We start from the raw sequence: 27743 nt of genomic DNA on the forward strand, positions 1-27743 counted from the left end.
AACTGAAGCACAGGGAGGGTAGTAATTTATCCAAGGTGCACAGCTAGGAAGCAGCAGGGCCAGAATTCATACTGAGGTGGAACACATGACCATATCCATCGCATCCTACCTCACAATATCTATGGATTATGCTTTTCCACATGGGAAGGCAGAGCAGAGACTGAGGGCTTGGAGTGCCAGTCTGTTGTCCTGGGACTTTAACAATAACTCTGTCTACTCTAGACTCAGGACCTGTGACTGGAAAAGTAGGTGAAGAGACCCAGTCAGAATTGCATTCCAGTTTCACTTAATGTAGTACATTGGGGCAGGGAGGAAAAATGGAGCCCACGAAGAGGGCACTTTGCTTGTACCAGTCCAAGAAAATGTGCCCCTAGGATAGACTCCCTGGTCCTTGCTGCTGGACTGACGGAGCTGTCTCCAGGCTAACTTAAAGGGTCTCACATTGGGTCTGCTTTATCTCCAGTAGACCCAGTGCTTTAGGAGCAACATCTTGAATTTTTATGAACAGCAGCACCTGGAGCAGTGATAAGCAGCCTTGTTGGATTCAGCAAAGCTACTTCCAGTCTGAACTGGGATCTACTACAATAGTGAATCTTAACAATGCTGAGTGGAAAAAGAAGTCTTAAAAAACTATACCTTACGATACCCTTTTTATAATATGGATAAAAGGACTGTGGTTACCAATGGGGTGTGTGGGAGGATAGGATAGAGGAGGATGTGTGTGGACGTGTTTCGTACTGTTTATCATCTGATTCTTTTAGGTGGTGGGTTTTGAGTTATTAAAAACAATCTTTTTTTAACCTGCCATTTTGAATGAAGTTAAATGAACCTTGTAAATGATTCTAAATTTACTCATCTGCAGAAAGGTAAGCACTTGAATTCGTTGAGTCACAATATGGACCTCTTTAGGCAAACATGAGCCCAGTAGCATTCTTTGGCTCCTCTCTGGTTCTTTCCTCAGAAAATTTGAAGTTGTTAATTACACATTAGGCCTTCAACACCTCATTCTTTTGTTCTTTTGCGGCCCCGGGAAAACTGTGTTTGTCTTCAGCTGCCCTAGTTTTTTCTCATACTGACCCAGCAGGTACAGAAGAGCATCTTCCCCAGGAGCAGACAAGGCCTAGAAGGGACAGGTTCAGAGAATGAAAGGGAACTGGGCATGGCCCCTGCCATCCAGGATATGCAGTTGAGAAGATGAGAGAATACACATGACAATGAAAGGCAACGCTTAAAAGCACTAAGAAATTAAGAGCAAAGCTAGCATATAGTAAATAGATCCATTTGTTAATACCTTCATTTATGTGTGATCCTGACCGAAGTATGGATGGAAATCACACATCTCTCAGCAAAATAAAAAACAAAACTTGAAAGCTTAGTGTACCAATGGTGGGTGGATTGCTTCTTCACAAATGCAAGACAATGATTCTTTGATTCAAATAAACAATTAACCAGTGCTAATTGTGCCCCGGCTGAACTTGACTATTGAGAATACAAGAGAACATGACCCTGTCCTTGGAAAAGTTAATAAAGTCAATTAAGAGGAGAAAAAATAACATGAAAAATTGGAGATCGACAAAAGACCATTTGCGGATAAGTAAAACATTGTGTGCTTTAGGAGACCTCATTGTGGACCACGGTAGTCAGAAGAAGCTGAACACTTAGGTCTACATTTCTTCTTCAGTGCGCTTTTTTTTTGAGGCTGAGAGGCTGGTACCTAGTAACTTTGTCCTGCAATAACTTTTGACTTGATCATGTAATTAAATCACTACACTCCTGAACCTCCTTTAACCCAGTAATTTCTTTTTTTTTTTTTTTGACAATCCATTTGTTTAATTTTTTTAAACATCTTTATTGGAGTATAACTGCTTTACAATGGTGTGTTAGCTTCTGCTGTATAACAAAGTGAATCAGCTATATGTATACATATATCCGCATATCCCCTCCCTCTTGCGTCTCTCTCCCACCCTGCCTATCCCACCCCTCTAGGTCACAAAGCACCGAGCTGATCTCCCTGTGCTATGTGGCTGCTTCCCACTAGCTATCTATTTTACATTTGGTAGTGTATATATGTCCATGCCACCCTCTCACTTCGTCCCAGCTTACCCTTTCCCCTCCCCATGTCCTCAAGTCCATTCTCTACGTCTGCGTCTTTATTCCTGTCCTGCCCCTAGGTTCTTCAGAACCTTTTTTTTTTTTTTCAGATTCCATATATATGTGTTAGCGTATGGTATTTGTTTTTCTGACTCACTTCACGCTGTATGACAGACTCTAGGTCCATCCACCTCACTACAAATAACTCAATTTCGTTTCTTTTTATGGCTGAGTAATATTCCATTTTATGGCTGAGTAATTTCTATGTGAGGTCTTTGGGAAGAATAATGAGAACGCTCAATCAAACCAGTGTAGATCATTCTAGGGGAACTGACTTTGCTAAGGTATTAATAAAGTAGCTTAGATTTCATATTGTGCAAACAATACATGAAAATGACAGTATTGCCCCAGGTACATTTCCACATAAAACAGTCAAGAGATTCATTTCAAGGTTGGAAATTAAAGGCCGTTTTTTGGGACTTCCCTGGTTGCGCAGTGGTTAAGAATCCGTCTGCTAATACAGCAATACACGGGTTCGAGTCCCAGTTTGGGAAGATCCCACATGCCCACCACAAGTACTGAGCCTGCACTCTAGATAGAGCCCATGAGCTACAATTATTCAGCCTGCATGCTGCGACTACTGAAGCCGGAGTGCTTAGAGCCCGTGCTCCGCAACAAGAAGAAACACCGCAATAAGAAGTCTGCGCACCGCCAAGAAAAGTAGTCCCCCGCACGCAGCAACAACCCAGTGCAGCCAAAAATAAATAAATAAACTTCACCTACCAAAATTTAAAAAATAATTTTTATAAACTGGATAAACTTTGATCTAGTGATTCCACTAATAGAAATAATTATGGATATTTGAAAATATTTATGCAAGGATGTTCTTTAGAGTATGTCTCATCAAAATGAAAAAAAAAATCCTATGTTCAACAATATCCATTCGATATGGGATAATTGCAGTACTTTGCAATTTAAAAAATTACAAATTTTTAAGAAGTTACAGTCGCCTCGTCGGGAATCACTTCTGGGACAATTATAGCTTATGAAAGAAAATAGAGCAAATCCCAAATCTTGAGGGGAGGGAAATTAGGAAACTATTTTCCCCTATAGTTCTCACTCTCCATTTTCTCTATCAAAAATAGCATATGAAACCAAGGGAGTCTAGAAATCTCAGGTTCTACCGAAATTAAAACTATTTCTCTTTATGCAGAAAACAGAACTAACCTTTGCCATACATAAAGAAAAAGGAAAACCTTTGTGTATCAATAAATACAAAAGGTAACCTATCGGGACAAAATCTACTTAAAATTCCCAAATCTATGTTTCTACTGTCTGAACTTCACAGCCCAAACACAGCAGTTGAAACAAGTGAGTCAAATATACTTGTTGAGTTCCTACCATGTATGCCAGGCACGGTCCTGGGCAGGCACTGGGCCTACAAAGGTTATTTTCGCAGTTTCCCTGACCCCTAAGGACTCTCAATCCAGTTGGAGGAATGATTTCTTATTTTTTAGTCTCAGGATTTCATTAAAATATGTGACCTTCCAGACTCAGAGCTCAGATTACTTTGCACAAAGCTGAGACAGCTGGAAAAGTCTGAGTCAGGAGATGTGGCACGTCCCTCATTTTCCCCCCGCTATCCCCCTTAAAAATCGCCATTTTATCCACGACCTGGCAATGGACGCCATGGAGACTTTCACTCCGGAATATCTGTGAGTGACCAGGAAGGTCAGGAAGCAAGCGTGTCGCTCCCAGAGTTTCTCTGGACCTGGGACAGGTCAATCCCTTGGGGCAGAAACTGGCCTTGTCAAGTCTACACCGGCGGGAGCTGTCGCGCCCTACAAGGATTTTCCCGGGCTGTTCCTCGGCTGTCACTTTCGGAGCCCAAAACAAACACTTCTCGAGTGGCAAGGCAGATCTGGGGACGAAAAGGAACCTAATAGAGAAGATAAAATGGTTCATGCCATAGAATCGGGGTCTTTTGCTACGTTTTTGGTGATGTTCCTCACTGTCTTCAAAAGAAAGAAAGCCTAGGGCGAGGCTAACTACGCTCAAGATTTTGGTAAAGATTAGAGGCTGGAAAACCCACCAAGCGACCTGAGCTAAATGACGTTCTTTTTTCCCTTCCCTCCCGAAATATGAGCGGTCTTCCTTTTCAGGCCACAGGTGGCCTTTTATTCTCGGACCGTTACCCGGCGACCCGGACGTAAACCCCTCTCTGGAGTATACGTCACAGAGACGCTGCTCTTTGTGTCTATTTCAAGAGAAAATCTCGCTTTTCTTGCAGGGTGTCAGGATGGCCGAGTGGTCTAAGGCGCCAGACTCAAGCAAAGCTTCCCGAAGTTGGGGATTCTGGTCTCCGTATGGAGGCGTGGGTTCGAATCCCACTTCTGACACACAGTTTTTTCCCTTCCCCTAATTTCCAAAACAAAAGTATTGATAAGCGCAATATGCATAAGCAATTTATCAACTCACTGTGTTAAAAACTGACTTTTAAAAATTTCTCACAGGGACTGTTAACACCAAAAATATTGAAAGCTGAAGCATCGCGATATTTTTTGGAAGCCACGATATTTTGGAGCGAAAACGCTTAATAAAGACAGGAGAGTACTGCAAGTGTTGGATTTTCTGAGGCATCGCGAGATAATCTAGAAACAGCGAGTTTTGGGAACCCAGATAGTTCCGTTCGCTTTGGTGCTGGAGGAGAAAGGGGGCGATGGTCCGGTACCCTGCCTGCTTATCTATCCGGCTCATCCACTTTGTTGCAGACCCAGGCCCTGCCCTGAATACTTCCTGTAGCACTTTCCTACCAACCCCACTCCCCTCTGGCTCATGGCAGTGCTGTCTGCAAAGAAATCTTATATAGATCCTCCGGTCTCTTCTCCATTTTCAAAAGTCATGTACTAGTTCTCAAACATTTCCTTTGTAAATTATGCACATTCACACTCACGTTGGCATCTGGTAATTATTTTGTTTCCACAGTCAAAACTGAGTGCCGTTGTAACTCCTGAATTAAATGTGGAAGTTATACTTTCCTCCTCCAAATCTAACCACCATCAGTATTTTACTATATTTCTTACACTCCTGTTTTCTCTGCATTCGTGTATATATATTCATAAATATTTTGTTCGTTTTTACAGAAATGCAGTCATACGAAACATACCATTCTCTTACACACTATTTCGCTTAATAGATCTTGAGCTCTTTCCATGTGAACACTTAATCTTTTTCCTTACAAAGGAAATGTTGCAAATCATTCCACAGGATAGGTAGATCCTATTTCATTTATCTACTTTTTTTTTCTGAACATTCACTGTATTTATAATTACCATTCTTTCAACAAATATTTAATGAGTGCTTATTATGTACCAGGGGATGCAACCCTGGTGCTGTGGCAGTAGAATAGAATAGGGTAGGATAGGATAGAATTAAATTTAAATATAATTTTAAAAACAGTAAAATAAGTTTATACTCTGTGTTGCTTATATTCCAGTCAAATGACTGATTCTGCCTCAGGAACACGACATTCCAAGATTCCCTTATCTCTCAGGAGAAGACTATACACATCCCGGATCTTGAGACAAAGTATTTAATGCCAGCTATTGAAGATTCATATATACTGACCCTGTATTTCGCTGTCATTATGACCACTCATGACTACTCATTTGATCTTTGCTTTTTATCCTAATAGTCAAAATGCAAGACTAGGCAGGTGAAAAGAAAACCTGGTTTATTTGACAATTAAATTCTCCAGAGACATTCATCAGAGACAGATCCAATTGTTTGATTTGAGAGGTCACATTCTGAGCTCAGATGGCTGGAACCAAATGGTTTCAAGTACTACCAAACATGCTCAGCTCCCTGCAGTTCTTAAATTAACTGTGGTTAACTGAAATATGAAATGAAATATAAAAGCTTACGGAGGGGAAATCGATTCTCACAAGACTTCTATTATTTTTATTAAACACATAACTGTACAGGGCATATTATATCATATACATGTATATCCACTGCCTAATAAAATCATTTTCAGAGGAGCAGACAAGTGTATCTATGAATACTCTGGAAGAATGTGTATTTTCTTTGGAGAACTGGGTGAATTGAAAAAAGTCAGGAAGATAGTTGAAGTGAAGAGATAGCAGCTGTTTCTCTTGGAGAGTTCTAGAAGAAAAAAAGAAGCAAGGATGCTATCATAAATGACTTTTCATATGACTGTGATATTGGATTTTTAAAAGGTTAATTTTAGTTTAAAAAAACCCACACAATTACAGAATTTTAACAAAACTACTTTTTAAGAGGAAATTTCCCGTTTCACTTGCAAGCGCCTCTTGGAATTATTGAGAAGATACTCCACCACTTCATTCATCCTCTTCTTTGCCCTCCCCATGGGAAGAGAAAGCTGAGTAAGAGTCAATAAGGGTTTTTACCTTCTTTGACCCACATTTCTCTTTTGGGTGGCATTAATGTTCAGCTGTCCTTTTGTGGTCTCCCTTAGCCCTTTGCTTTGGTGGTTTCTAGGGGTACCTGTGTCTTCACGAGCTGCCGGGTGAGTGTGTCTACTGGGTTCCAGGTGTAGTTCCAGTGTGTCTACTGGGTTCCAGGTGGGTTCCAAACCATGTTTTTCAATCTACATTTACCCCCCACAAAGTTGATATTTTATTTCTGCCACTAGTGAATATGCCTCAATTGTTTCCGAATTGTTAAATGATACTTTTTTAAAAAAGGTAAAATTATGACTTTCACACTAATAAAAACATATATATGTCAAAGACTACTTAATTCATGAAAAATGTAACAAGCAGTAAGATGTTACAACTGGTTCAAAAGAAAATTCAAAGTACCACATATTTATAGACAGTCTGTAATGTTGGAATAAATTTACAAATGGATTTTTTTAACCTGTCAATTTCAGGGCAATGATCAATTGCATTCCACTAAACACAGTTCACCTGCATTTCTGTGGATGAAAATCATTTGCACTATTATCAGTTTTCTACAACTTAGAGTTGTAAGACACCTCAAATCTATGAAAGTTGTTCTTATGGACTGAATATGTTCCCTCCTCCCTCCCCCCAATTCGTTTGTTGAAACCCTACCCGCTAATGTGATGGCATTTGGACATGGGGTCTTTGGAAAGTAATGAGGATCAGATGAGGTCTACCCTCATGAAAGGGATTAGTGTCCTGAGAGAGCTTACTTCCTCACTCTGCTCTAAGAAGACAGCCTTCTACAACCAGGAAGAGGTTCCTCACTGGAACCCTGACCTCTCGGACCACCCTGATCTCAGACTTTCTACCTTCTAGAACAGTAAGAAAGAAATTTCTGTTATTTAAGCCATCCAGTTTATGATATTTTGTTATAGCAGCCCAATCTGACTAAGACAGTTGCCCTAGACAAAATATTGAGTATAGTTGCCTGTGCTATACAGTAGGTCCTTGTTGGTTATATATTTTATATATGGTAGAACATGCAAGTGCTTTATATGTACGTTTTTCAGGTATTTTTATTTTCATTAACATCAGGGTAGTGATGACAAGAGAGAAAAGGAAAAATAGGAGAGGGGAAAATGACTAAAATTTCTATCTAATTCAATCACTTATGGTTTGAAGTATTAGCCTTTGAACTTTGACCCTTGACCTATTAGTCTCTTCTGTGAAAGCTTCCTCTTTCTTACTTCCTTTCCTCCTTTTCTCATTTTCTCTCCTCCCCTTTTCCTGGTCACCTCTGTATAACTGACCTCCCCCACACCTTGAGTCTTTTATCTTTAGCTGAAGATGGTAGTTAAGCCTGAATTCTAAGCCACCTCTTAGAGTTACTCATTTTCCCTTGGGTATCTCCCATGTATATATACACTTGTTAATAAACTTCTGTTTGTTTTTCTCTTGTTTATCTGACTTTCATTACAGGGGACCCAGTCAAGAACTTAGAAGAATAGAGGGAAAATTATTTTTTCCTCCACTACAAATTTTAAAATTCTACAAGCCTTTTCTGGGAGAGTCTCAACCATTGTTTCATCCATAAAAGAAGTAGGAAAGCAAAGCTAGACTGGGACCTGGTTACAGATTGTGCTGAAGAGGAAAGCAATGAACATTTGTTACAGGTTTTAGAGCCCAAGTTAATCTAGAGAGGTTGTAGGATATGAGTTAAATACAATCAAGTGATGACTTTTCAAAAGCGTCAAACTGTTGAATTCTCCTATAGTAGAAGTTGAGGAAGAAACACAGTGACTGAGTAGAACTGTGAATACTTGTGGCAAAAGGCCAAGTTTGTTTCAAGTTCTTTGGAGCTATGTTCCAAAGAACATATCATGAGACCATCTACTTCATGCTTTAATTCCAGGATTAAATGAGACAATGTGTGCAAAGTGCATAACTCTTTCTAGCACAAAGAAAGGGGTCTGTAAATGCTATGTGTAGTGTTGGCACAGAGGCAAACAGCCAGTTAACTCTGGTGGTGTTGGGGAGTAAGTTTGAAAGTTTTAGCTGCTTCTCTGCTTTCGATGCAGGAAACTGAAGCTGGAGGAACCACTGAGAAGGCGAGACAGCCAACGTCCTAGAGAGGACCGGGAAGTAACCTTGGTTTTTGTAGGCTAGGCTCGCTCTAGGAGTGGCCTCTTTAGGATCAGTTAATTTTTACCATCCCCATCTGGAGCTGCGGGGAGGAGGTCGGATTCACTGGCCGGAAGGGTGGGGTGAGTCAGGGGTGAGGTGGTTCCCGGCTGTGTGGACAGCTTGGAACTGCAGTTGGGGCCCACTTTTCTGCTCTGGCGCTCTCGGACGTTTCAAACTTGGGACTTCTTTGTGGTCCTCCGCGTAGGTCAGACTCGGGTCCAGGGACCACCTGCTTTAAGGCTGGGCTGCACACTTTCTGCAGATCCTCAGCCCCTCTTCCCCTTCTCAGAGGTGGGTGGGTGGGACTGAAAGTGCCAAGCTTCTAATCTCTTGGTCTTTCTGGTGACCAGCCTTATTCTGAGGCTATCTAAGGGCACCACCCTAAGTTACCTCATTAGGATAAGAGCAAGGAAAAGGATAAGCTAAGGATGTGACTGACAAACCACACTCCTATCACTATGAAATCCCAAGAGTTTGAGTAGCTTTGTGCCAGGAACCAGGGACAAAGACCACATATATTTATTATACCACACTCACTTAACATTAGCAAATCCATCAGGGCATGCACAGGCATGAGTTGGCTGGAGCTTGGTTTAGCAGAGATAAAAGTTTTCAGTCATACTCCTTCAGGAAAGAGTCTCAGCCAGTGACCAGTTCCAAGGTCCAGCCTGACTCTTAGGCAAGAATGAAGAATATTTCATTTGAGCCTGTAGATACTTGAAAACTTTGAAACTCAGAAGGTAGGTGAAATATTGGAAGTGTTCATTCACTCTGAGACTTCCCTTGTAAAAATAGTGTTTTGTAATATTCATGATTCCCTGCTTTCTGTCTCAGGAAAAGATGCTCATTATATCCAGAAAGGTTTATAAAACACATGATTGTGTACTAGCTAAAAATTGATTGGAGGGTAATAGGGAATGAGTACCTGACCTGTTTGGCTTTTAAAGTGTGAGTAAATAATGCAGAATCATGCTCGCTTCAACAGCACATACACTAAAGTTGGAAATGATACAGAGATTAGCGTGGCCCTTGCTCAAGGATGACACGCAAATTTGTGAAGCGTTGCATAATTTTAAAAGAAATTAAAAATGAAAATATCAGTAAATGAGAGTTTGACTAAGCTATCCTCAGAATGATAAATTTCATCCTAGCCACTGAGTTCATATGATGCACCTAACCAATACTATCCAGTGTAAAGCATGTCTAAGATTTAAAAGGTGAAGTTAAAATTCAACTAAATTGTGCATAGCTCCAGCTCAAATTAAAAAAGATACTTTAAAAAAATGTGGAATACCCAGCATAGAAATTAGGTTCAGAAGGGGACCAAACTATAACCACTACAACACAGGCCTAATATCTCCACTGATGAGTAGATATACAGTTGTCCCCTGCTATCCATGGAGGATTGGTTCCAGGACCCCAGTGGATACCAAAATCGATTGACACTCAAGTTCCTTATATAAAATGGCATAATTATTTGCTTATAACATATACACATTCTCTTGTATACTTTAAATCATCTCTAGATTACTCATAATACCTAATAGAGAGTAAATGCTATGTAAATAGTTGCTGGTGCATGGCAAATTCAAGTTTTGCTGTTTGGAACTTTCTGGAATTTTTTTCTGAATATTTTTGATATGGAGTTGGTTTAATCCATGGTTGCAGAACCTGCAGATATGGAGGTCTGACTGTAAATGAGATGAGTGTGGTCCACCATCAGAGTGTTCCTAGGAAAGCAATAGTACAAGTCGCCAAATCTGATTTCTCTTTGAAATTTAGTAGAGAATTCAGTTAACTCATCAGCTCTAGTATTCAATTTCTTATAAATTTGTTGTAGAACAGTAGCACTTTATTGAAATGACACATTGAAAATTCCTATTTTAACCCCATTTCATCCATTTTTATTACAGATATCTCCCTTTCATGGAACATGAGGTGAGAAAGAGACTGTACTTCACCACTTAAAATATCATGCCTGTACTTCTCTGGTGGCGCAGTAGTTAAGAATCCTCCTGCCAACGCAGGGGACACAGGTTTGAGCTCTGGTCTGAGAAGATCCCGCATGCCATGGAGCAACTAAGGCATGTAGATCTGGACTATGTATCTTTGGTGAACTTTATGTAACTTGTCATTGTGTCATTTTGATGAATGATCCTTTGTCTTGAAAATGTATATAACTGTATCACAGACCTCTAACAAGCAGAACAGTCCTCAGAGTTTTCTGAAAAACTGTCTCCCAGGTTATAATCCTTATGTTGGCCTGAATAAAATTCTCTTTTTCTTCTTTAGATGGACTGTTGATTAATTTTTCATCTACATTTGTATAAGTGGAATCATACAGTATTTGTCTTTTTGTGACTGGCTGATTTCAGTTAGCATAATGTCCTCAAGGTCTATCCATGTAGTAGCATGTGACAGAATTTCCTTACCTTTTAAGACAATAATATTCCATGGTATATACCATATTTTGTTTATCCATTTATCCTTCTAAGGCTGTTTGGGTTTAATTCCACCTCTTGGCTATTGCGAATAATGCTGCTATGAACATGGGTGCAAATATCTCTTTGAGACTCTGCTTTCGATTCTTTTGGATATAATACCCAGAAGTGGAGTTGCTTGCCGGATCATACCATAGTTCTATTTTTAAATTATTTGAGGAACCTCCCTGCAGTTCAGATCCATTTATGGCATTTGCACTCTTGCTAAAACTAAACCTATCATGGCTACGTAGAAGTTGCTCCAGAGGACAGTTCAATTGGAACAAAAGCCTTTGGTGGCTTCTGCCTTTAGGCTTCTCTCTGAGATTGCTCTTTGGGAAGTAGAGGCCATTATATTTATGGTAGCTAATGAAAATCTGGAGAACACCTATTTCAAACCATTCAGAGCCACAGTAGTAGAGAATCCTAGTAGACACCTTGTTTCCAGAAATTTAACTTACCATTACCCCATTTAATTGATTTTTTTAGTGACACCTTCCCTCCACCCCACCACGAAAAAAGTTCAGTATTTTAACTTTGAAAAGACCAAGTGCCTTCATATTCTCAGCGCGTTAGCACTATTATTCCTTATGCCAGGAATAATAAAACTCTGTTTAAAGGAGCCCCCATCCCTTATTTTTGATCTCAGCCCTTGGCTTATTTCTTTGATAGGACGTGAAACAAATTTTAGTTATTTTGTTTCTGTTTACTTGATTTCATTTGTTGGGTCCGGTAGAAAGTAAGCTCCTTGAGGACACGTGGTATTTCCTCCTTGTTCATTTGTACAGTACTCGTCACACACCAGGCCTCCAATATCTAAATGTTACATAAGAGTTTATTTATTGAACTCACATCATCAACAAGAAGGGAAAGGAAGCAAATCAGATTTTAAATATCTTCCAAGCTTTATCCAACCCGGCAGTGAATGAGACCAGCGAAGGAAAAAAAGAAAGACGACCACGAAGGGACTCGAACCCTCAATCTTCTGATCCGGAATCAGACGCCTTATCCATTAGGCCACGCGGCCAGCTGATAAAAAACCTTTTTCACGTAGCGTACAAAAGGTATGTAAACAGGAGGGGGAAGGGGCTTTTCTACCGCGGATTCTGAAGATCTAGCTAAACAAGACTTCTCAAAAATTCACCAACAGTTAAACTATTTCCAACACTGTCTAAAAGTTGTAAAAACTAATACATAAATGTCAGGAACTGTTAGACGGTTCATCGTTGTGGACCTGTTGAAGTCTTTTGATTAATGACTTCGAGAGGTGGGGTAGAGAGGAAGACTTTGAGTCGAGAGCTGATGTTGCATCCCTTATGGAAAACAGCAAAGAGGAAGGAGTGAGCACAGATGGTGCATTCGGAGGGTGGGAGTCTGAAGGGACTAATGGAGGTGCTGGAGGAAGGGCAGAGATAGCCTGGAAGCTTCATAGAAGGTTCTCCTGTAAGTTCAAGGTTAGCTTAAGCCTAGAAAAGAATAGTTTATTCAGTATATATATATATATATATATACACACACACACACACACACACACACATATACGCTTGTAGGTTTAAAAAGAACGGAGTGAATGGACGCTGTCAAGGAACTTGACATGGTGATTTCCATGCTTGACTTGGATACTTCCCAAATTTGACTTGTTTTTGACAAGAAGATGTCCACTGGTTCCTTTATGGGTTAAGCCACAGAGCAATAGGGTTTTTTGAAAGAACCATGCTCATCAAAAGTGTGGGTGGAATAGGAAAGATGTGAAACGTCCAACCCTAGAAGTAAAGCAGTAACACTCATGTATCCATTTACTCAATGGTTTTGGTTTCTCGAAAATGGCCAGCTATTTGAAACAAAACCAAATCAAAGAGAAATTTCTCCCCTCCTTTATCTTACACTCTTTCACAAAAAGACTTTTCCCCACCAACGTCTCCCATCCTTCCCACTGTTTTCTCCTACAGTATCTTCTCTTGGGGTTAACACAAAACTCAAATTATCGCCTAACCTGTCAATCAAGATTTTTGGAGTGCCTACTGTAGACTTTGACATCTAGCTCAGGGCTGGAATCTAGGGACATTGATGAGGGAGAGACTACTGGGGGTGGGGTGGAGGGTGTCCCAGAATGAGCACGAGATTTGGAGTAATAACAAGTGCGCTTCCCTGTCTTTCCAACATAAGATTATATAAACTGTTGCAGAGCAAAAAAAGTGACAAATATTTGCACTGCTGTAAAAGTAACTTTAGGATTAAAAACCTTAGAATTTACATTTCAGAGAGGAAAAAAAGAAATGAGGGAAGATGTAAAGCTCAACAAACTACAGACCTGCCGTTTTCAGTTCTATTATGGACCATATTGCAGAAATGAAACCATTTGGGCACATAATTTTAAGAAAAGAACATTCTAGAGTTAGTGATTTTATTAATAATCCTTTGGCCAAGAGTGAAAATACAGACTGAAGGAATCTTAATACCCTCTACTAAACAAATTTAGAAAATTGAAGGCGGACTAGGGATACTAGCTGGGAATGAGTTTTGCATAGCAATTAAGTTGCGCTCTTTGGAAACTGGTGGTTACATTCCAGAGGAGAAAACAAACTTTTGAAGTCTAAACTCTTTAGTGGATTCTCTTGGATTTTCATCTTAGCAGCCATACCATTTGCAAATAAAAATTGGTCTCCCCTAACCCGGTTTTGTACTTTTTATTTCTTTTGCCTCTTCTTTGCCTCTTGTTCAAGTCTTTAATCCATTTTTTAATATTAAAAAAATGGAAGTATAGTTGATTTACAATTTAATCTATTTGAGTTAATTTCTGTGTATGGTGTAAAATAGTGCTCCAGTTTCATTCTTTTGCATGTGGCTGTCCAGTTTTCCCAACACCATTTATTGAAGAGACTATCCTTTCCCCCTTATATATTCTTGGCTCCTTTGTGTGGGTTTACTTCTGGGCTTTCTAGTCTGTTCCACTGATCTAGGTGTCTTTTTTTTAATACCATACTGTTTTGGTTACCATAGCTTTGTAATATAGTTTGAAGGCAGGAAATGGATGCATCTAGCTTTGTTCTTCTTTCTCAAGATTGCTTTGGCTATTCACAATCTTTTGTGGTTCCATAAAAATTTTAGGATTGTTTGTTCTTTTTCTGTGAAAAGCACCATTGGAATTTTGATAGGGATTGCTTTGGGTAGTATGGACATTTTAACAATATTCATTCTTCCAAACCGTAAGCATGGCATATCTTTCCATTTATTTGTGTCTTCTTCAATTTCTTTCATCAGGGTCTTATAGCTTTCAGTGTACAGGTCTTTCACCTCCTAGGTTAAATTTATTCTGAGGTATTTTCTTGATTGTTTTTTTAAAGAGTGAGTAAAAGTGAAGGTCCAAAAATAATAATATAACTTCAAATATTTTGCTTTAACTGAAACATCACCAATCTTTTGAAAAGAGAGAGGAGAAATTCCTTATAAGTTTCTTTCATTAGACACACTTAAAATGTGTCTGGTACAGATTCCAGTTTCTATTCATTTCAAGGGAGTGAGAACTTCAAGATATTTTGAATCTCAGTGGAGAATCCTCTTAGATTTTTATATTTCCTCCCTTCTTTGTTCATGGTGATATTGCATTTTATTAATAATTGCTGCCTTTTTATGCAATCTTTGCAGCTTTAAAAATTAAGGTTAAGCTACTAATGGGGTTCAGGACATGCTACTTCAAAATGTGGTACCTTGGTATATTGAATATTTAAGCTGAAGGAGTTTGAGAAAACAGGTTATAAAACTCTCAGGTGGAGGTGCCTTCCCTATACCTGGAGGGAAAGAGCATCCTTACCTCACATCCCCTTCAGATAGAACAGCGATTTCTCTGCTCTTTCTCTGTAATTCTGATCTTTCACCTGTTTGTTCCATTTAATCTAAAATCTCTTTCCCTTTCAAGAGCAGTTACATTTTTATTCTTCCAAATACATGTCTTTTATGTCATTTCTATGGTTCCTTGGAAGGGCAAGAGATAGTACCTAACTGCCAATCTCCTTCCCCTCGCCCATGCCTTCCCTGCTCTCTTTTACTTTTTCTCCATCCTTCTTATCCCCCAGTTTTAATTTCTTCAAAAATTGAAGACATTTTAAGGGGTTATTGTAATAGTTCTTTGGCTGATGAATTCACAAGCAACAATTGTTGGGTGGAGTATCGGTTGTGAAAGCATGTGCTGGCATGGGACGTTGACATGGTGGGGGTGTCCTATTTTCAGCACTCTGGAAGATTTATTTTCCCAGCATGGGCTGGCAGCATGGAGCGGTTGATTTTTTACCCAAAATGATTCTAAGCAGGGAAATCATTTTAATTTTATCACTTTAAGCTCTGTCCAGCAGCTCTACATAAGGATCATCACTAGAGATTACTTGAGGGTGGAAGATATGACTTCTGTTTCTGTAAGCTGCGTACCCCTTGTTTCATGGTGGAGGTGTTTCCATGCATTCCACCACATCTACAGTTACTTCCTCCACTGAAGTCTTGAATTCCTCAAAGTCATCCATGAGGGTTGCATCAACTTCTTCCAAACTCCTGTTAATGTTGATCTTCTGACCTCCTCCTATGAACCATGAATTTTCTTAATGGCATTTAGACTGGTGAATCCTTTCCAGAAGATTTTCAATTTACTTTGCCCAGATCCATCAGAGAAATCACTATCTATGGAGTGGAATCTTAAACCAGTCAATCTGGAATTACCTAGTCAGCACTAGTGAGATAATCTGCCTGATAGACCCCTGCCATCCTCCAAAGGAAGGTGACCTTGCCACAAACAATCCACTCTTTGCTAGTAACATCCTTGTCCTGCCCCCTCCTGTCTGTAAAAGTCTTTCACTTTGTACAGCACTTTGGAGCTTCTTTCTATCTGCTAGATGGGATGCTGCCTGATTCATTAATTTTTGAACAAAGCCAATAAGATCTTTTAAATTTATGCAGTTGAATTTTGATTTTTAACAGTGTCTAAATTCAGAAATTTTGTTTTTTTCTGAAAACCTTGTAAAGCATAAGCATTTTTCTACAGTCTGTCTTCTCACCCTCTGCCTGGGAATCCCAATCAAACATAAAAACGAGCAAGCAAGCAAAGTCAGTGTTTCCCACTGATGTCCCAGCAACCCAGGTCTAAGCAGACAGCATCCTTCTTTAACACTCAACACTGTTCCCTGACAACCACATAGATTGGTTTCCCTGCTGCACTTTAGAAAGACACCTATATTCGGTTACATAACTTCCAACTGTAGGGGATGAAAAATAACTTTTCCTCTACCTTCTAAGGTCTCAGCTGAGCCCCTGTAACAAAAGACAGATTAAGGAAAGAGCAGACATGTTTATTAACGTGTATATCTCATATACACATGGGAGACACCCAGGGAAATGAACAACTCTCAAAGAAGTAGCTTAGAATACATGCTTAACTATGATCTTCAGCCAAAAACAAAGAAAGAAGTACGTGAGGAGTTGACCTAGAAAAGCACGGTAAAAGAGGGTACGGTTTGTTATGCAGATTTAAGTCAGGGCCTTCTCCACTGATGAGATTCTCTTATGATTTAGATTCTACAGAGGTTGTGAATTTTGGTCCCAGGAACCATCAGCAAAATCTGAAGACCTGTTAGAACTGCAAATTCTCGGGCCCTACCCCAGACCCACTGAATCAAATTCTGGGGATGATGTCCTCAATTTATATTTCAACGAGCCCTCCAGATGATTCTGATGCACCTAAAGTCTGTGAATGACTGGACTAGTAGGACCAATGCCTTCTGCTCTCTCACCTTAGAGCAAGGGGCCTTTTTTCTCTCCTACCTAGAGAAAGCGCAGGAGCGATAGGGATCTGGGACACTTCTACTGTTCTGCTCATCCAAATCCCCAGCGTCTTGAGGAACCCCCTCTGCTGCACTCTTCCTCCCACCTTTCTGCCTCCTGCTCCTCACTTCCCTTCTTGTCTTTCTCCTCCTTCTGTGTTAACTTTCCCAGGATCCTAGTTCATTCCAGTTTCTGTCCCTAGATTTTCAGGCCCAGTTGTTCCCAAACTGATCTGATTCAACTGAGGGATAATTATTATTTTTTAACATTTATTTTGTTGAAGTATAGTTGATTTACAATGTTGTGTTAATTTCTCCTGTACAGCAAAGTGATTCAGTTATACATAGATATACATTCTTTTTTCATATTCTTTTACATTATGGTTTATTACAGAATATTGAATGTAGTTCTCTGTGCTATACAGTAGGACCTTGTTGTTTATCCATTCTATATATAATAGTCTGCATCTGCAAATCCCAAACTCCCAGTCCTTCCCTCCCCCCCTCCCACAAGTCTGTGAGTCTGTTTCTGTTTCACAGATAAGTTCATTTGTGTCATACTTTAGATTCGACATATAAGTGATATCATATGATATTGTCTTTCTCTTTCTGACTTACCTCACTTAGTATGATAACCTCTAGGTCCATCCATGTAGCTGCAAATGGCATTATTTCATGTCTTTTTTTATGGCTGAGTAGTATTCCATTGTATATATGTACCACATCTTTATCCATTCCTTTGTCGATGGACATTTAGATGGCTCCCATGTCTTGGCTATTGTAAATAGTGCTGCAATGAACATAGGGGTGCATGTATCTTTTCCAATTACAGTTTTGTCCGGATATATGCCTAGGAGTGGGATTGCTGGATCATATAGCAACTCTTATTTTTAGTTTTTTGAGGAACAAACGTTCTGTTTTCCATAGTGGCTGCACCAATTTACATTCCCACCAACAGTGTAGGAGGTTCCCTTTTCCAATTGAGGGACATTTAAATAACATAAGTTTCCCGAGCAGAGCCGGAGATTCTGAGCGCACTCAGCGTCTAGGGAGTGGGGACGGAAGTCCGTAGTTTTATTAAGGTCCTCCAGGTGATGTTCCATCTTTAGGGACCGCAGAGGTGTTGTATAAAAAACACTTATATATCCCTTTAACCTCTGGGTCTGAGGGTCGCCTGTGGCCCATGCTTTGTATACCCCATTTCCCCTTGTCTATCCGACACCCCCCGCCCCACGTGCAAATCCCCTGGGTCTCGACAGGGTCTGATCCGCCGGGATGGCCAGGTCCGGAGCTGGGGAGGAGGCGAAAGGGAGATCGTGATTTCAGGTCTCCAAGAGTCCCACAGGGGTGAGAGAGAATCAGAAGAAAACTTAGGAAAAGGATTTAGGATTTGCCCCAAATACTCATTTCTGGGTTGACCCTCGTACCCAAAGCCAGAGAACGGCGGGAAGCGCCTAATGGTTGAACCTCGGAGAGTAAGGGGTCTAACGACTGCAGGCGCACGGACAAGCCTACTCCTTAAAACGCCTTCCTTCTGCGTGCTTTTCACTCCGTGGAGGATTCGGCCCGAAAGGGGGCGCTATAAGGCTGCTCGGTTTGTTTCGCTCCTCTTCCCGGTGCGCGCTTCTCGGTGGTGCTCGCGATCCGAGGCTCAGAACCCGGGAGACGCAGGCGCCATGCGGTTTCCCGACTCCGAGGCTGGACGCGGGAACGTACCGGAGTCGGGGGCTGCGACCGACGCGGGCCTGTCTACAATGCCCCTTCAGTCTTCTCTCCTACCTGGACCTGAATCCCCATGACACCGTTTAGACTTTCTTCTTTTTATCCTCCTGCATTGTACTCAGTTTTCTGGCAACCTTTTTAAGCAGAGGTCTTATCCCAGACCTTTCCCTGGGGGCGGCCAGTCAGGACTGCTCCCTTCTCCACCGGCAGGTGGCCGTCGAGGTGGCGTCCGAGAGGGTGACCGGTAGTGGGAGAGCTCAGGACCAGACGGGACATTCGGTAAAATGTTTAGTTTGCCTTCTCACAGCCTAGCTACAAGACAGTATCCAGTATAGAAAATTAAAAGATTGAATTTGATGAAGTAAAATTTCGTCGAAAATGTAGTAACGGGTCATAGGAATATTTCTGAGCTCCTTCCAGAAGGAGGGGGTGTAGCTCAGTGGTAGAGCGCGTGCTTAGCATGCACGAGGCCCCGGGTTCAATCCCCGGCACCTCCAGGGCTTTTCTCTTTCTTTAAAATTATTTTTAGTTCTGAATCATTCCCGGACACATTCTCGTTTGCTGAGAATGTCCGCCGTCTGGCCTCTTTTCTGATTCTTTTGTTCCCTTCAGGTCTTTTAAGTCACAGAAAAAACAAGGAAAACAAACCGACTCTATTTTGTTTTTAATATGGGCACATTTTTGCTCTAGGGCCGTGGCACCACCCTGGGTAGCTGAGTCAACTAGCGAAAGACACGATTAAAGAGGCTGGGGGAGCACCAAACCGCTCTGGACTCCAGAAACCGAAAAACAAGCGAGGTACCAAATTAACAAGCACAATTACATAGTTACGTTTCGCAGTATCATCTAAGGGCAAGAAACACAGAAAGGAGAAAAAACAAGAACAAATGTGAAGTCCATCTGAACTATTGAAAATGTGAAGGAAATTTTCTTTAGATTCCTTCGTTTTCTGAGCTGTTCCTGGGTCAAGGAATAGATCCTGGGAGAGGAAAGCTTTCCTATGGGTTTCCCTACCACTCTCTTCCCATTACAGCCTCCCTTTCTTCTTTTCTCCATCTCTCCGTTTTTATACATTATATGCATTTCTTTGACTTATTGTTCCTGACTTTTTTTTTTCATTGTTCCTGACTTTAGAGTAACTTTTAAAGTATAATGTAAGCTTTAGATCTAGATAGAAGTTCTTTATTGCGTTAAATAAGTTCTCCCCTTTTTACCTGACTTGAAGTAGCATGTGATTGGCTAATTGTAAAAGATGAGTTAAGGAGGGGAAGCAATCAGAAAATAAAGATACACACTCCTACCCCATATTCTTACCACTCCTGTCTCCATCCCACATTTTGAAGGGCCTCACGCATACACGTGTGAACATCTCACACACACTTCCAAGATTCATACATACCCTTGGCAAAGAGCCATTCCAGGGCCACCTCCTAGGCCTAGGACCATGCACATTAATGTCGTGGTCTGCCCCCAGGAGGATAGATTCAGAAGGAGGCCTGTGCAGGGCCTGGAAGAAGGGAGGATCAGAGCTGTTTGAGCAGAGAATTCTAGGAACCCTGGTATCATTAGGGAGATACTTGGCCAGGAGAGGCCCCAGGGCATAAGCACTTTTTGCCCAGGCTAAACCTGCCACTGAGTGTTTGCTCCAGAGTTTAAGGGTATATTTGTGTTTAACAATACCTGAGGGACTTCCCTGGCTGTCCAGTGACCCAGGCTCCGTGCCTCCACTGCCAGGGGCACGGGTTCGATCCCTGGTCGGAGAACTAAGACCCCGCATGCTGCAAGACCTGGACAAAATAAACAAAAACAATACCTGAAACAGTCCTTTCCCAATGTAGTTCTAAGATTAACCTTTCATGCTGTCTTTTCCAAAATTCTCAGTTTCCTGACCCATGTATGTGTGGGTCTGGTAGTATCTCTTGCAACTTGTACCTGCTGGGCTGTATACTTGACAATACTTGCAAAATTGGAGTGTAATGTAGGGGAGGAAAACATTTTCCTCGACCCTTTTAGGGTCCCTGACTAGGTCTGAAAATTGAAACAATAAAGACAGATTAACAGGAGAAAAGCATGCAAATTTATTTAGTATAAGTTTTATTATGACATGGGAACCCTCATAAGAAAATGAAGACCCAAAGAAGTAGTTAAGCCTGTGTATTTTATGCTAGGTTTGAGGCATAGTCATGGAGGAATATGATAGTTGATGAAATAAAATTCATATTTTATGATAAGACAAGAAAAATTTAAACATGAATTTTTTCTCTGCCCTTTTGGGTGTCCTCTCTCCCCTTTAGTGTGTATCGTGCATCTGCATTAACCAGACCTCCTTAGGAGATAACATTCCTCCTTAAACTTGTAAGGGGTCAGGATGACCCACTACTTGCTTTGTACATGCAGATCTGGATTGTGTAAACTGTCACTATGTCATTTGACGTATTTATCAATGACATATTGTCTCTAAAACTTATACAACTGTACTTTGACCTCTAATGGGTAGAACAGTACTCAGAGCTTTCTTTTTTTTAATTTTATACATTTATTTATTTTATTTATTTATTATTTTTGGCTGCGTTGGGTCTTCGTTGCCGCGTGCGGGCTTTCTCAAGTTGCAGAGAGCGGGGGCTACTCTTCCTTGTGGTGCGCGGGCTTCTCATTGTGGTGGCTTCTCTTGTTGTGGAGCACAGGCTCTAGGTGCACAGGCTTCAGTAGTTGCGGCATGCGGGCTCAGTAGTTGTGGCTTGCGGGCTCTAGAGCGAAGGCTCAGCAGTTGTGGTGCAGGGGCTTAATTGCTCCGTGGCATGTGGGATCTTACTGGACTAGGGCTCAAACCTGTGTCCCCTGCATTGGCAGGCGGATTCTTAACCACTGTGCCACCAGGGAAGTCCCTCCTCAGAGCTTTCTGAAAGACTGTCTCTCAGGTTATAATCCTCAGGTTGGCTCAAATAATATTTTCCATTTCTTTCTTAGATCATCTATAGATTAATTTTTCATCGACATAGGTTAAGGACATTGTGGTAAATGGGGGAAATTTAGCAAGGCTTGTCTTTTAGGGATCTTCTTTCTTCTTGGCATCCCTTTGTCTTTGGAGATAAGGGTGTTTCTTTCCTGCATACGGAGAGTACCTGTCACAGGTCACCTTTTATGACCTGTTTCAGGAAAGAAAGGTAATGGAGGGAAGTCAGAGTGAACTTTCTGCTTCTGCTGTTTTCTCAAATTCCTTCAGCTTAAAATATTCAATATGCTAAAGTGTCATATTTAGGGGTTGTATGTCCGGAACCCTGTCAGTAACAAGATAGAATCTGTCAAAGGAAGAATTGATCTAAACTTTATAGATTTCTCTAACAATGTTATATGTTAAAAGTTTATGGGAATTTTGTGGCATAGATCATATTATCTTAGTGTTACCTGAAAACTGAGTTCACCTCTTGGTGAGTGTTGAGCCAAAAGACACAACCAAGCCAAAGAGCGGGAGAAGGAAGGATTTACTACTTGCAGTAAGTAGGGAGAACACTGGGGATATTTCTCAGAGCTGTGTCTCCCTGAACGGCAAAGTTTTAAGCTAAGGGTACATGCATATTCACGAAGGGGCTCGAGCAGAGGAGAATTCAGCATAGAATTGGGGCAAAGGTTGACAGAGTCCAGGCTCTAGTTGATTGAAGTCGCAAGGGTCAGCAAAGGTCAGCATTATCGTTCCTTAGGTTCCAGTTAGTCTGGTGGTTGAGCGCTCGAGAAGGTTTGGGTCTGCACAACAGTTCAAGAATGTGCTTCAGGCTAATCTTTACCTTTGAAACAAAACTGGGAGTCTTTACAACTGATATATTGCCTCTGATATGGTTATTTCCCTGTTCTAATAATAGCTGTTTGTTCTTATATTCTTTTGTTCCCCTTAAAATCATTAACTACTGAGACTTCTTCTTCTGCAAGGGCAAGCACTGTGGCCAGGCTTAGGTCACAAAATGGCTTAGGCCTAAAATGACTTCTCTTATGTCAAGAAAGCCATGCCTGGTTCTCTTTCTCCGTGGACCCCCTACCGAATCTGACTATGTTAGGGCTGTTAAATTAATTGAACAAGGAGGCCAATAGACTGAGGTGGCTCTAATGTCCACATAAGCAAACTAAAACTAAGGCTGTAAATGCTTCAAGGTTACAAAATAAAAACAATAAGGACAACCAGTCACAAACAGCCAACTAGGCTTTGAGCTATAGCCAATCAAATAATTTTCTTTCTCTGCTTCTGCACCTTCTTTATATAAGTCTTTCCCCTAGCTCTTGTCAGAAGGTATGTTAAAGAAAGCTCTTCTGAAAACTTGAAAATGTTGATTAAAAAAAAAACATGAATTTATACTACTTTCTCAAAGTTTTGAGAATGATAAGAACAATGAAATGTATGTCTTAATGGGAGAATCTTAAGAATCTCACCTCTAACGTGAGTTTCTCTGTCAATTAAGAGTGCTAAAGGTATTTCCCAAGTAGAGAAATAAACTCTGTAAACTGTAGAAGATACTATATATTGGTAACAGAGCTGTTGCCCTAGTCACACTTCAAGTGCTCAATAGCCACATGTGGCTAATAGCTACCATTTGGACAGCACAGATACAACATTTCCATTGTTGTAAAAAGTTCTGTTGGACAACACTAAGTTAAAATATTAGTCTTTTGGAAGAGAAAGCTTCACTCCAACCAAAAATTATACAATTTTACTTTTGAAGATATTATTGAAACATATTAAAGTTTTAAAAAATTTGGACAACTGAATGAAATCTATTTGTAAATACCCAGATGGTCTTTGAGATAAAGGATTGAAGCCTTGCCATAACTTTAGTTCTTTTCTTTTTTGGAAAGGGAGGTATGATAAATACAGATAGAAAAGATTCAGCTACCCAGAGAGCTTCTTGGGTAAAGTTTTCCTAACCATAACTTTGGAAAGTTTGGAGGAATTTGTCCTCACCATTATAAGTGCTTTTATGTATTGGTAATTTAAGCATCAAAGTTCTGGAGAATGACTTAGGCGCCACCAGATGGTCATCTTGGGAACACCAAAATCCTTTGCTATGTATGAGAGTTTTGAGATGGCCAATATCTTTCTGTAATGGTAGATTGTTGTTTTTGAATATGTCCTTCTGGATTCTTAAAATCATTTTGAGAAGCTGTTTTTACAATACATTTTTATTTAGCTTCAAAGTTCTACCTTTAGAATAGTATTCACTACTCATAATTGAGCTATTTTTCAGATGCTATTTTTCTCTAATAAATCATTAACATTTTCCAATTTTTAATTGAGGTTCCCAAGGCAGATAAAAATCTCTGTGTTTCCATATTATAGCATTCCAAAATCACAAAAACCCGAAGTCATATGTGCTCTCAGTATAGATGATAACTCTTAAATCTTTAGCAAAGATGCTCACATTAGAACTATTAGTCCAGTCATCTGAGTAGATGTTGGCAAAGGGGTAGCTTCCTTTACAGTGTTAAGAAGTTGCAGTGTCTCCAGCACAAAGTATACCTTGAAATTTTAAAGATATGAACCATTGACAATGAGTTGTCTGGGGGAATATCAATCAGCACATGGAAGTCAGGATATACTCCCCCTTTCTCTATCTGACAAAAGGTTCAAAGGAGGATCATTAATATAGTCATATCAATAGATAATTCTGGTCACCTCAGTCTTCTTCATCAGCTTTTAAATACACTCATATCTGACCTCACCAGACCTCTTGCCTCTGAAGAGCTTGGCAGTCAGCACAGTAAACAGCCTCTTCCAGCCTGCATCTTAATAGGATTCTGTTTTAGAATTTCCACTTTTGAATATCCTTGCTCATATGATCCATGTCTTTTCATAGCCTACAAAAACTGGTGAATCAGAGGAAGCTTTTTTCTCTGCTTGGGTATTTCTCCTGTCGTTTCCTCTGGACTATGTTTAAACACTAAGCTTTCCTTAGGGAGAACCACCATGTACACCATCCTTGCCATGAAGGAGAATGAGGTGCTGCCTGCAGCACAGAGGGACAACTGCTGAGACTAACAAATGTGCCAACGTGAGAAGAACCATCAGTTCTAAGTGAATATGACTGCTTGGTCTCAGGGACAGTGAAATGAGAGGGACCTAGTGTATTAAAGCAGTTCCCCACTTACTTTAAATCATGCTTCAGGTCAAAAGCCTAAAGAGGACCAACTGGGATTGAAATCAGAATCTTCTATCAGTCTTTTAACCAGAAAATAAAAAGGCAACCAAACTCTTGTCATCTATGAATACATTTTTCTTCCATTTTTTGATTGAAAACAGCTGTATAGAACCAAATACAGTATATGGAATCAATGGCTTTTCTCTCCTCAACCAAATTATTTTACCTTCTACTCTCATTCCTGATTTTCAGTACAGGTCCAGAGACATGGAGGCTCAGACTCAGAGGAAAAAGACCCTTGAATTTCGGGCTCCCATATTATCAAACTCTCTTATCTGTTCCATGCCATTATTTTGTTTCTGATAACTTCAGAGTCCCCTGAAGCCAACAGATTCAATGTAAAGTGGAATGAAAGAGGCTTATTTTTTTTAAAATTTATTTTATTTTTGGCTGTGTTGGGTCCTTGTTGCTGCGCGCGGGCTTTCTCTAGTTGCAGCGAGCGGGGGCTGCTCTTCATTGTCTTCATTGCAGTAAGTGGGCTTCTCATTGCAATGGCTTCTCTTGTTGCGGAGCATGGGCTCTAAGTGCACGGGCTCAGTAGTTGTGGCGCACGGGCTTAGTTGCTCTGCGGCATGTGGGATCTTCCCGAACTAGGGCTCGAACCCATGTGCCCTGCATTGGCAGGCGGATTCTTAACCACTGCGCCACCAGGGAAGCCCCCTACTTTGTTATTGATGACACAAATAATCTTTTTATATGGTGTAACCATTAACTTAGAGTTATAATTTTTATGCTTTTGTTTTTTAAATTCTATGCCAGATTTAAAAGTGACTTGTACACCTACATCATAAATTTTACAGGATTCTATATTTATCTATATGTTTACCTTTACCAGGGAGTTGTATATTTTCATTCAGTTTTGTATTCTGTTTATCACCTTGCTCCAACTTGAAGGATTCCCTTCAGCATTTCAGCTGGGGGCAGGGACAGTGGCATACTTCTTTATGACTGGCACTCCTGTTATAGTACCTGGATGCTGGGCAAGGAGCAATAGCCTCAGGTCTTCTTGGCATCTCTCTCCTGGCCTGGAACCTCTGTCTCATGCTGGGCATAAAGGGGCCCCAGTATTTTCAGGCCTCCAATAAAATAGAACCTCTTTTCCATGAGTGGGGACTCGGTGAAAGACAGGAGCCCTCACCTCTTGGCTGCACTTGTCCAGAACTTAACCTCTGCAAGAAGGACCTGAGGGCAGGATTAGAAATGGAGGGAAGATATTATAGTTCTCCAAGTGGAAACCGGGTGAGGGGTAGGGGGCATGGAGCCCTGTTTTCTTGGCTGTATAGTTTGGAGTACAGGTTCCATCAGGCTGGCCTGGGGAGAGAGTAGGTTGTGACTCATATGCCACAGATCCTCATTGTTATAACTGAATTTTAATATATTTTCTTTCTTTTTTGTTTCTGAATTTTAGAATTTTATTTATTTTTTTTATACAGCAGGTTCTTATTAGTTATCCATTTTATACATATCAGTGTATACATGTCAATCCCAATCTCCCAATTCATCCCACCACCACCACCCCCCTGCCACTTTCGCCCCTTGGTGTCCATAAGTTTGTTCTCTACATCTGTGTCTCTATTTCTGCCCTGCAAACCGGTTCATCTGTACCATTTTTCTAGATTCCACATATATGCGTTAATATACGATATTTGTTTTTCTCTTTCTGACTTACTTCACTCTGTAGGACAGTCTCTAGATACGTCCACATCTCTACAAATGACCCAATTTCGTTCCTTTTTATGGCTGAGCAATATTTCATTGTCTACATGTACCACATCTTCTTTGTCCATTCGTCTGTTGATGGGCATTTAGGTTGCTTCCATGACCTGGCTATTGTAAATAGTGCTGCAATGAACATTGGGGTGCATATGTCTTTTTGAATTATGGTTTTCTCTGGGTATATGCCCACTAGTGGGATTGCTGGGTCATACGGTAATTCTATTTTTAGTTTTTTTTTTTAACATCTTTATTGGAGTATAATTGCTTTACAATGGTGTGTTAGTTTCTGCTTTATAACAAAGTGAATCAGTTATACATATGTCCCCATATCTCTTCCCTCTTGCGTCTCCCTCCCTCCCACTCTCCCTATCCCACCCCTCTAGGTGGTCACAAAGCACCGAGCTGATCTCCATGTGCTATGCGGCTGCTTCCCACTAGCTATTTATTTTACGTTTGGTAGTGTATATATGTCCATGCCACTCTCACTTTGTCCCAGCTTACCCTTCCCCCTCCCCATATCCTCAAGTCCATTCTCTAGTAGGTCTGTGTCTTTATTCCCGTCTTGCCCCTAGGTTCTTCATGACCTTTTTTTTTCTCCAGCATTTGTTGTTTGTAGATTTTCTGATGATGCCCATTCTAACTGGTGTGAGGTGATACCTCATTGTAGTTTTGCTTTGCATTTCTCTAATAATTAGTGATGTTAAGCAGCTTTTCATGTGCTTCTTGGCCATCTGCATGTCTTCTTTGGAAAAATGTCTATTTAGGTCTTCTGCCCATTTTTTGACTGGGTTGTTTGTTTTTTTAATATTGAGCTGCATGAGCTGTTTATGCATTTTGGAGATTAATCCTTTGTCTGTTGATTCATTTGCAAATATTTTCTCCCATTCTGAGGGCTGTCTTTTCGTCTTGTTTGTAGTTTCCTTTGCTGTACAGCAGCTTTTAAGTTTCATTAGGTCCCATTTGTTTATTTTTGCTTTTATTTCCATTACTGTAGGAGGTGGATCAAAAAAGATCTCGCTGTGATTTATGTCAGAGTGTTCTTCCTATGTTTTCCTCTAAGAGTTTTATAGTGTCCAGTCTTACATTTAGGTCTTTAATCCATTTTGAGTTTATTTTTGTGGATGGTGTTAGGGA

The 27743-nt window shown here is 40.5% G+C and overlaps 4 non-coding genes across 4 annotated transcripts; 3 read left to right on the forward strand and 1 right to left on the reverse strand.

Annotated features, from left to right (window-relative positions):
• The first annotated feature begins 4384 nt into the window (after positions 1-4384).
• On the forward strand, positions 4385-4490 carry TRNAL-CAA (transfer RNA leucine (anticodon CAA)). The gene is made up of 2 exons: positions 4385-4422; positions 4445-4490. It is a non-coding gene; the product is annotated as a tRNA-Leu (tRNA).
• A 5184-nt stretch (positions 4491-9674) lies between these two features.
• LOC137774290 (U6 spliceosomal RNA) lies at positions 9675-9779 on the forward strand. Its single transcript, XR_011075819.1, has one exon. It is a non-coding gene; the product is annotated as a U6 spliceosomal RNA (small nuclear RNA).
• Positions 9780-12139: 2360 nt separating this feature from the next.
• Positions 12140-12212, reverse strand: TRNAR-CCG (transfer RNA arginine (anticodon CCG)). The gene has a single exon. It is a non-coding gene; the product is annotated as a tRNA-Arg (tRNA).
• A 6924-nt stretch (positions 12213-19136) lies between these two features.
• Positions 19137-19208, forward strand: TRNAA-AGC (transfer RNA alanine (anticodon AGC)). The gene has a single exon. It is a non-coding gene; the product is annotated as a tRNA-Ala (tRNA).
• Positions 19209-27743: the final 8535 nt, after the last annotated feature.

Source organism: Eschrichtius robustus, chromosome 12 (assembly GCF_028021215.1).
Source record: "Eschrichtius robustus isolate mEscRob2 chromosome 12, mEscRob2.pri, whole genome shotgun sequence".
Classification (NCBI taxonomy): domain Eukaryota; kingdom Metazoa; phylum Chordata; class Mammalia; order Artiodactyla; family Eschrichtiidae; genus Eschrichtius; species Eschrichtius robustus.